This window comes from Podarcis raffonei, chromosome 14 (genome assembly GCF_027172205.1).
Source record: "Podarcis raffonei isolate rPodRaf1 chromosome 14, rPodRaf1.pri, whole genome shotgun sequence".
Taxonomy (NCBI): domain Eukaryota; kingdom Metazoa; phylum Chordata; class Lepidosauria; order Squamata; family Lacertidae; genus Podarcis; species Podarcis raffonei.
The window spans coordinates 18,197,526-18,207,958 of NC_070615.1; the positions used below are offsets into that span (position 1 = coordinate 18,197,526).

Here is a 10,433-nt window from a genome sequence, read left to right on the forward strand (position 1 = left end):
TTGGCCAAATATGGGTTCTGATGTGGAACGCTATATCAGGAACATGCTGATTATGAATGGACCCAACCTTCACATGATGATCAACCAACATGACCTCTTCAGTTAGCACACCATCCTTGGACCAAGCTAGGCATTGATGCATGAGACATGTACTCCAAACCTTTGTGCTCAAGTCACTGATGATTAGGGCTGTGTACCAGATTTGGCCAAAGCCCAAATCTTGAACTGAATCAGGCTCAAATGGGGGGGCTCCAGGCTTTTCCTGAGATGGGTGGAAACAGCCTCAAATCACCCCACATTGGACTACCCAGAGTGATCTGGGACTGTCAAGGGGCAGAATGTCAGGCAGGAATGAGAGGCAGTCAGCCCCAGCATGTTCCACCACAGGGAATGGGCTGGGGAAGCAGACTCCAGCAGGACTGAAACTTCTACTCACTAGCTGGTGAGCAAAGGATTCAATCCTGCAGGATGCAGGAGCTCATTCACAAGCACGTTCCCAGCAAGGAAGGAGGTACAGCATCTCCTTCCCCCTCTCAAAACCCCAATCGAACATTTGCCCCATGCCTCAAATTGATTTGGGACTGGATCTGGGTTGGGTGTTCCTTCGCTGTTTGAAGAAAACCCTGCAAGCAGCTCACTGTGAAAGGCAGAACTGGAAAATAGAATTATTAAAGATCTTTATGGCCTATTGACCTACTTCATGCAGAGTTTCAGAGGAGACATTTCCCAGATTGCATTTTTCTTGTCAGATTCATACCAAACTAGGGTCAGGGTGAAATTTGATCAAGTTTTCATTTGAAGGCAAACCTACCTAATCTGCACTTTCTAAAGCAACACACAAACCGAAGCACAGTCGTCCCGTAAAGCTGGCACATCTCCAGATTTTTGCTATGCAGTTCTTCAGTAAAGCGTGCATGTAAATGCATATATTAGTAAAAAAATAACATACAAAAATATATCATACCAGGGGAAACTGCCTTGCAAAATTGCAAAGAAAAAAATTGTATATATTAGGAGAAATCTGCACAAAAATGCTGATCAATTTCATAAGGCCTTTCAAAAATCAATCAATCAATCAATCAATCAATCACACACTGATGTGGAGACTGGAAGACTGGAAAAATGAGGAACTGAGATGTTTCCCAAGCTGACAGATGTGCCCATCCAAGGACAAAGTGAAACAATATAGTGATGCAAAACAAAGGGCTAAAGGACACAGCACCAGAGTTGTAGGCCTGCTTCCATTCTGGGGAACCATCATTGGCACTTCAGACATTGGTGAACTACAACTCCTATCTCCACTGGCCATTGACCATGCTTGCTAGGTCCAATGGGAGATGTAGTTCAGGTGCCCCACAACCTGGTTAACATTGCTGGCACTATTGCAGGTGATAAATTTCAGCCAACCTGTAGACATGAGCACTGTGTGATTCTTAAGAGCAGATTGCACACTTCCTTTGAGCATATGAACCCTGAAAATGGGAGCGTTGTAATTAGAAATGTTGAACATCTGCAAAAGGTCCCACCTTGAGTACCAGCTTGAATATGGAGATGCAAAGGTTCCTCATCATAATTCTGATTCAACTACAACTGCTGAAGCATCCAGTGACAACAGAAGCAAGGAGATAGGGGAAGCAGAGGCTACACTTCTATGTCAAACCTTCTCCATGGAAGATGGCTATTAAGTGCATGAGCTGTTTGGTGACCCTCCAGATTTAAAGTCCAGATTAAGTAGGATTTTAAGGATCTAGTTCATTTATATAAATATGCAGTTTAGAAAAATAATAATGTAAGAGTGGGCTTAGGTTTACTGCTGTCGTGATCTAATGTAGTGTATTCTCTTTATAGATACTCCTGCTCTTCTACACCTCCCAGCAGTCTCTGTAAGGCAGGGGTGGGGATCCTTTTTCAACCTGAGGGCCACATTACCATTTGCGCAACCTTCTGAGGGCCACATGCCAGAGGTGGACACTGGGCCGGAGCAGAGCAATGAAAACGAATTTTTACCTTTATACAGTAGTCTAGTTTCTACACACACACCTGTCCCCAGTGCAGTTTTTTTCTAGAAAAAATGGGCCAGTACTCACCAGCAAGCAGGGGGCAGGGCCAGCACATGTGGGAGGGGCATGGCCTGAGGCCAAGGCTGGGTGGTGAAGGCAGGTGAGCTGCTTGACACTCCTCTGCCTGCCCACCCACCTGCCGGGACATAGAAGAAGAAGAAGAAGAAGAAGAAGAAGAAGAAGAAGAAGAAGAAGAAGAGGAGGAGGAGTTTGGATTTGATATCCCACTTTATCACTACCCTAAGGAGTCTCACTGTGGGTTAAACCACAGAGCCTAGGACTTGCCGATCAGAAGGTTGGCAGTTCGAATCCCCGCAACGGAGTGAGCTCCCGTTGCTCGGTCCCTGCTCCTGCCAACCTAGCAGTTCGAAAGCACATCAAAGTGCAAGTAGATAAATAGGTACTGCTTCGACGGGAAGGTAAACGGCGTTTCCGTGCACTGCTCTGGTTAGCCAGAAGCAGCTTAGTCATGCTGGCCACATGACCCGGAAGCTGTACACCGGCTCCCTCGGCCAATAAAGCGAGATGAGTGCCGCAACCCCAGAGTCGGTCACAACTGGACCTAATGGTCAGGGGTCCCTTTACCTTTACCTTTAAGGAGTCTCAAAGTGGCTAACAATCTCCTTTCCCTTCCTCCCCCACAACAAACACTCTGTGAGGTGAGTGAGGCTGAGAGACTTCAGAGAAGTGTGACTAGCCCAAGGTCACCCAGCAGCTGCATGTGGAGGAGCGGGGAAGCGAACCCGGTTCACCAGATTACGAGTCCACCGCTCTTAACCACTACACCATGCTGCCTCCCATTGCTGCCCAAGTGAAGAGGCCTTCCTTGCCTGGCTTGGGAAGGCAGCAGCAGGGCTCCAGGATCCTGTCAGAGCATTGTGCCTCCTACCCTAAGCTGAGCAAACACTTCCCAGGCTTGGGGAAGGGGGCGTCATGCTCTGATAGGGTATGAGCCCTCCCACCTCCTTCCCTCTCCCCGCCCCAGATGATACTACTGCATATTGTTGCATACCACCAGAAGAAAGCACTGCCTGTCTCTATCCTCTGCCTAGGCAAGAAGCATTATTAGAGTTCAATGATACATTTCACCAAGGCATAAAACACTCAAGGAGGGTGCAAAGCAGGGGCAGTGAGGGGGGTGGGTCTTGAGGGGAGACCAAGGGGTGGATCTAGTGGGGGGATCCAGGAAGGGAAAAGCCAAGGCAAAGGTCTAGCTTCAGAGCCTGAAGGATTGTTGCATCAGGGGGCAGAGCAAGGGCAAAATGTGGGAGGAGCCAGTATGAATTAGGAGATTGGAAATTTGGAAAACTAGACAAACCAGGGGAAGGAGTAGTAAGAGATCTGGCAGGGCCATTGCAAAGTCCTCGGTGTACTGTTTTCACCAGAATCTGAAGCTTCAATGAAGCAAAAGTGAAATTTGGTACGCTGGTTTATTGTTATTATTTTATTCCATGACTATATTACCATTTCTTTGGGCTTGCCCATACTTCCACTTGTCTCCTGCCTAGAAAGCACAGGTCTGGGTGCTTTTCTGCTTTTCCTGTGCTTTCTAAGCAAAGGTCTGAGTGGTTTTGCCTTTGCTTTGCTGCTTTCACCCCAGAAAACACACTCTTTAGCGCTAAATCATAACAAACAGCAATCCTTTAAAAACTGATTGCCATTTGTTCTGATTCGGTGCTATACCATAAGTGTTCCTGGGGGGAAATGGCAGGGCAAATGGAGGTGTGAATAAGCCTTCTTTTACTTACCTGTCTCCCCCCACCCCCAGTGTCTACATGTTCTTGTATGTAACAAAAACTATTCATTTTTCTTTAAGAATCCGGTGCTGCGTATTGGCTGGGTTGTGTGACCCAACAAGGCCAAAAACTAAATCCTTATTTTGTACACATCCAGTCTCTTTGTGAAATAAAGTTTAGGCCCCATATACATGACCCATGACTTCTTCTTCTTCTTTGGTCTCATGGACCACTTTCAGAAGAGCCAGTCAAAAGACTCACAACTTATGCTTGTCCTCTGTAGTAAGGACGCAACAAACAATATCCTACCTCTGTGACACGGGTAAGTATCTTTTTCATTGCTGTTTCAGGGCTGGTGCAAAACCTGTCCACTTCCTCCCAAGGCATTATGGTCACTGAAGTAGCAGATCAAAATTTAAGTCTTCAATTAAGGAGGGTATATAGTCCTCCTACCACTGTTTAATCCTGTAAAGTATGTTAGGCTGAGAGACAGTGACTGGCCCAAGGTCACCCAGCGAGCTTCATGTCTGAGGAAGGATCTGAACTCTAGTTTTCCAGGTTCTAGTCTGGCACTCTAACCAGTGCTCCACACTGGCCCTCTTCTTAAGTGCATCCCAATGATATTTATTAGCACAGACTATGACTTTTCTCCCATAGATACACATGGCTATTGTATACTCCTAGAAAGGTAACTGTATTGGTTCATTTTATAGGTTCCTCAAGGTTCTTCAGTGCATTTTCTCCCAGGCATTTTGGGACAACGTTGCGATAGCAGTGGGACCTGCCTCTACTGCCACAGAGTTGCCTCCTGAAAGTGGGAAGGGGGAATTCAATCTATATGCACAGGGGCCAAAGACCTTAAGGGATCTCTCTATGCTTCCTCCTCATTCCAGTGATATACAATATCTTAGTAAATAACACCATTTGGCTAAATTGCTGTTACCCTCCCAATAATCGTTTCAAAGCACTAGTGGGCAATGCTGATGGATTTAACGATTGCTTTTTTAAAAGCACCTTATAACTTTTCCTGCTCGTCTTTACGATTTACACAGTCAATTTGGACTGACTTGTAGAAGTGAGCAATTTGCTTTAACCATTAAAAAAAAACAGATTATGTTCCTTCTGAGTGTTACCGCTGTTGGAAGAAGTCTAAGAAGTTTTTTTAAAAAATAAATAAGACTAATAGAGCCATAGAGAAAAGAAACTTTCTAACTGGATAGGGTAGGGGGAAAATGTGAGGTTTTGGCAGCAGGTTGAAAATGCAAACTTCCATGAGTAATGAAGGGGTTGAAAGAAGAAGAAAAAAAGCAGTCTCCATGTAGAAACGACACTTTCTTTTCAACGTGAAACCACAGCTTGGAAAAATTGCACTTTCTGTGCATTCATTCAAAAGGAAGGCGGGTATTTAGAGATTCTAAGCAGATCCCTGGACTTTAAAAGAATGCCAAGTCACTGTAGACCTTGCAACAAACCATATTTCAACAGCAACAAATCCCTGTTAGCTGCCCAAGTCTATTGATTTTTTTTTAAAGTTTTATTTTAGAATGTAGGACAAACACACTCCCCCCTCCTTTCCTGCAGCCATTCATCCATCATTTGTACTAGTGTTGAGCTCACCAGCCACCCAATCCTATGGTAATTACAGCCTCTTTAACTACACAATCACCCTCACATATAATGGAAGTCACAGACAGATTATACCAGGAGGTGACATCAAAGTACAAACACATCCGATAATTCTTGGTTTTGCAGCATAGCGATTTTTGAATCTTGCTCAACAGCGGTGAGCTCTGTAATTTCCAGTTTTGCAGAACGGTTTGCAAATACATTATTAGCGAATCTATAATTTTGCTGTTTGGTATCAGTGCTTTGCTTTATGAGTCACGACTGACCAAGGCAGGCAGTGTGGGCTTGGGAAGTGGGCTGAGGACATGGGCTTTGAGCCACAAAATTCACTTGATGACAATGGACCAATCCCTATCTCTCAGGGTGGCCTACCTCGCAGAGTTGTTGTGGGGAAAAATTAGGAAGAGTCCATGCGTGCCACTCACAACTCCATGGAAGAAAGAGTGAGAAGTGCCTATGTGATAAACTGAGGCTGTAATCCTAAACCCACTTAAACAGGGAGTAAACCCCATTGATTTCAATAGGATTTCCTCCTCTTGTGTAGATATGGTTAGGATTGCAGCCCAATTCTAAACTTAGGCTGAGCTATGGTAAATTCACCCCATAGTCGTTGTGCACTGCTATTCCATATACAAATGCTTGACGCTGTAACTTGGTCTACATTTTTAAGCAAACTGTTCTGATGTGGACTTCCTAAACTAATAGGCATATTAGAATATAGTTGTTATTGGCTTTTCACATTTCTCTGAATTTTGTTATACAATTCTCGGCTCAACCCCCCCCCCCAAAAAAAAATTCCATGCTGTATATAAAGTGCTTTTTGGAAATAAAACATATACAAGAAATGCATTTTTAGAGTAAAATGCATACAAAATGCAGATTTGTTTCTGTGTTGCTGTTTTTTAAAAAAATAAAAATTACAGAATGATGAGGAGGCAGGAGAGAACAGATTTATGAATGAACACATCTGAATGAACTAACACAGAGCAAAAATAGACTGGATACAATTTGTTCTCACTGAATTTAGCCAAAGCCACGGAAGCAAATTTCGTGAGGCAAGCTGAAGATTTGAAAAGATGGAGATGTACAAATGCTGTTGTTTCACGATCAAAAACAAATAGTTGAATCCTGCTTTATGAATGGATTTCAGAAGCATCGATTACATTTGTCAGCATTCATTCTCTCCTCATTTCCCCCTCATTCTGATTTATGTGGATTGTAAGCTCCTTGCAGACAGGGACCCATCTATGCTGCTATTCCATGTAACTCTACAAGGTGCTGTAAGTATGATCATGGCATGGTATAAATAAAAATAAGATGATATTTGTCTGGGGTGGAGTAGGGAGGGACAATGACAGAAACTTTTTCTGATGGAAAACAAGAGGCTTGCAGAATAAATTTTCCACTAAAGTGCTGTCTGTATTCAGATGGCATAATTTATTGGGGAGAGGGCTGGGCGGTTGACCCCTAACCCTACTCTACGTTTTGTGCACCAGCTATTCTTTCATTATAAGCAGAGTCTGTTATTATTATTGTTTTAGCAAGCAAACTAGGCAATGCCCTTCTTCGGACTATAGATCTATTTCCTTGAAATTTCAACAGACTGAGTTGCTGGCAGAGTCTGATTTTTTTCTTGGTTGCTTGGCAATAGTGGGCATCGCACATGCACACGCTTCTCTGACATGAGCAAACTTTTCTGGGGTGCAACTTTTTACAACAAGTTGGGTGTCGAAACCACCCCATATTTTTGCATTCCTGCACATACATAATCCATTGAATCAGACTGACAGCTCATCTGGCCAAGGATGTGGTCAGCAAGAGCCCTCCAGGAATTCTACAAGCATGGCATGAAAGCTTCGACCCTGTTCAATGCTCCAAGCATATGCCATTCAAAGGTACCACTGCCTCGGAGTTCTAGGGGGAAACATCCAACCCCATCCCACCTTGGTTAAAAATAAAATACTTAACAGCAAAAAAAAGGGAAAATAAATTGCTCATGCTTACCTTCAACAAATTCAGTGCTTCAAGAATTTAAGTCCCATACACCTAACAGAGCAATAAGGATTCTTGTGTGTTAAGAAAGAGGTTACAACGTCCGGCGATCCCTTGTAGATCCCCTTCACAGCCTCCAGATGAGATTTCCTGCTTTTGTTTTGTGGATAGATCTTTCCCCCCTCCCTGGTTTATTAACCTCCCAAGAAGAAATCAAAATTATTGGTATGTCAGGTTCCTTTCATGCAGTGGCAGCAAAAGCAGCAGCAGCAGCAAGGTTGATTTTTTGGAAGGAAAAAAAAATCAAAAGAGCGAAGGGGTGGGGGTGAGAGATTTTAAGCAACAGCCCACGTTGAGCTGCTACTGGCTGTGAAAAGAGACTTCCAGACTCCTCCTGTCCCTCCTTAGATACCTCTTGCTATAGCTGGCAGATTGCTAAAGGCACTGAATCCTCCTATGAAAAGTTTGAGTCAAGGTAGGCAGGAATCCAGGAAAAATAAGACAGGAGCTTGGGTGGGGAAGAGGAGGGTGGTGGGAGGCAGCAAAAGGAGGGCTGTAAGAGAGAAAAGAGAAGCCAAACCTCTTTGGGGGGGGATAGGAGGGGGCCAGAAGAAAAAGAAAGGATGACCAAAAGTCCTGAATAGGGAGAACAGGGAATTGGGGGTTTTATTTTATTTTTTTTAAAAGCAAAACAACCGTTTGGAGGGAGAGAGAGAGAGCAGCCAAACTATGTACCACAAGTGGTTGAAAGTAAGGAAGAATATAAGGAATGAGGTTAAAGAGAGAAGCAGGACTTGTGCAAAAATGGGGATGGGGGGAAGAGAGAATCAAGATATATCTAATTAAAATCTCTCAGCAAGACGAGTGGGTGAAAATGAGGGAGAGGGTGCCTGCAATGCAGTCAATAATGCTGCAGGCTGGCTAAGGGAGCTGTCAGGATAAATATTTGGAGCATCTTCCGTAGGGGGTCACCCAAAACATGCAAGGCAGGCAGAAGAGAGGAAAGTTCGGAGGATTCCAGTTAGGGTGCAATTGGCAGGCGTCCAGCTACACAGACACAGAATATTAATTAGTATTCATTTATTGCATTTATAATTCACCTCCCTCCGTCCCCACAAGGAGTTCAAGGTGGCTTAAATTGTTCTATCCCCGCCTCCATTTAATCCCCACAATAACCTGCAAGGTAGATTAGGCTGAGAGGCTGTGTCCTGGTTCAAGGTCATTCAGTGACCTTCATGGCAGAGTGGGGATTTGAACCCCGGTCTCCCAGGTTCTGGTCTGACACTCTCACCACCACACCACACTGCCTCTCCAGTGGGAAGGCACTGGCCAAGCAGCCCATAGGCACTTCTGCTGAGGTTACCATTCAGTATGCCCCGTCGTGTGCTGGTCCTGAACAGAACTTAGCGGAAAATGGTACCTTGCTAGGAAGATGCAGCGAGAAGGGAGCAAGAAGAAGACAATTGGCGCCATGTATATTGTGATGGATTTGTGTGCGGGGACTTCCCCTGAAACCCTAGAAATTAATAAGTGTAGGATTTTGATTATTTGGGATGTGGGAAGGGAGAAATACAAGCCACAGGGGAATTCTTGAGCCAGCCTATGCAAAACAACCTGGTCATTGGCAATGCAAGGGAACTGTCTTTGCCCCCCCCCCGCTCTGAGATGTGAACAGAGAGTGGGGTGCCAGGGTTATTGGGTGTGAGGTGATGGGAAAAGAGAGCTTTTAGCAGGGTGTTCTGGAAAGAAGAAGGAAGAAGAGAGACTGGGGTCCATCTTGGGCAGGCTGGCTGAAGGATGGCTGGGAGAGATAGTTTGGACTCCAGGGCTGCACTGCCGTGGGGTGCAAACCCCTCTTGAAATGACCATGCCGTAAGATCTGGACCCCCTCCATGCAGACTGAAGGTGTAAATAGGTGAACAAACCATATTTCTAAAAGCTACGACAGTCTCTGCCGTGTCTCAGTTCTCCAAAGGAACACAGATCCTGGAAGAGTGCCTGGAACCCCCATGAATCTTGCAGAGAGTGGGGGCGGCGCATGACTTTTGTAATATATTTGTCTACCAATGTTCTTTATTAGAGTTCAAGGACACATTCCAGCCAGGCAAAAACATTTGGGGGCGTGTGTGATGCAGGGCCAGTGAGGGCTGTGGCCTGGGGAGAGTTCTGAGGGGCAGATAAAGAGTACTATCCCTGTTCTATACCTTTGCAGTTACTATTTTCTAAAACAAATGAATCAATGAATGAATATGGTTGGAAGCGCCATACTTGTGATGGATGGAAAAGTGGCAACAAATGCTTCAGTGAGAAGCAACTGGAAGGACCACTGTTCATTTCAGTTGAAATAAATATGTTGGTGTGTTTTAAGTAGTTAAATGTGCGCGTTTTTTCATATGTGGCGGACTTGTAAAAGGGTAAAAGAGTATTCGGAAATGATCCATAAAGAATTGAAAAAAACGTTTAAAAGTAATTTCCCCCCCCCCAAACCAGAGTCCTTTCTGTTGGGGATAATTCAGACTGAAATTTCCAGGTGTCAAAAAAGCTTATGGGCTACTACTGTGGCCCATGTTTTGTTAGCCCAAAAATAGAAAACGAGCGAGGTCCCAACCAAAGAAGAATGGCAACTTAAGTTGACAGAATATGCACAGCTTGCAGACTTAACATACAGAATAAGAGAACAAAAAGAGCACACATTTAAAGAAGATTGCAAAACATTTATTGATTTTATGGGAAATAATTGTGTACAGCTGAAAACGCTGGCAGCATTAAGATAAATACAACAGTGTAAACAAGTTTTGAGGGATGTAATAATGGAATACTGAATGGTATAAAAAGGTAAAGGGACCCCAGACCATTAGGTCCAGTCGTGACCGACTCTGGGGTTGTGGCGCTCATCTCGCTTTATCAGCCAAGGGAGCCAGCGTACAGTGTACATGTGGACAGCATGACTAAGCTGCTTCTGGCAAACCAGAGCAGCGCACGGAAACGCTGTTTACCTTCCCGCCGGTATAGTTTTTGT

At 44.5% G+C, this 10,433-nt stretch overlaps 1 protein-coding gene across 3 annotated transcripts in view; it reads right to left on the minus strand.

Annotated features, from left to right (window-relative positions):
* ACAN (aggrecan) overlaps positions 1–7,830 on the minus strand; it is an 85,392-nt gene extending 77,562 nt beyond the window's left edge. For all 3 annotated transcript variants that reach the window (XM_053364999.1, XM_053364997.1, XM_053364998.1), the window contains exon 1: positions 7,427–7,830. The gene's annotated coding sequence lies outside the window, so the exon portion shown is untranslated. The remainder of the gene's footprint in view (positions 1–7,426) is intronic.
* Between the last annotated feature and the right edge of the window lie 2,603 nt (positions 7,831–10,433).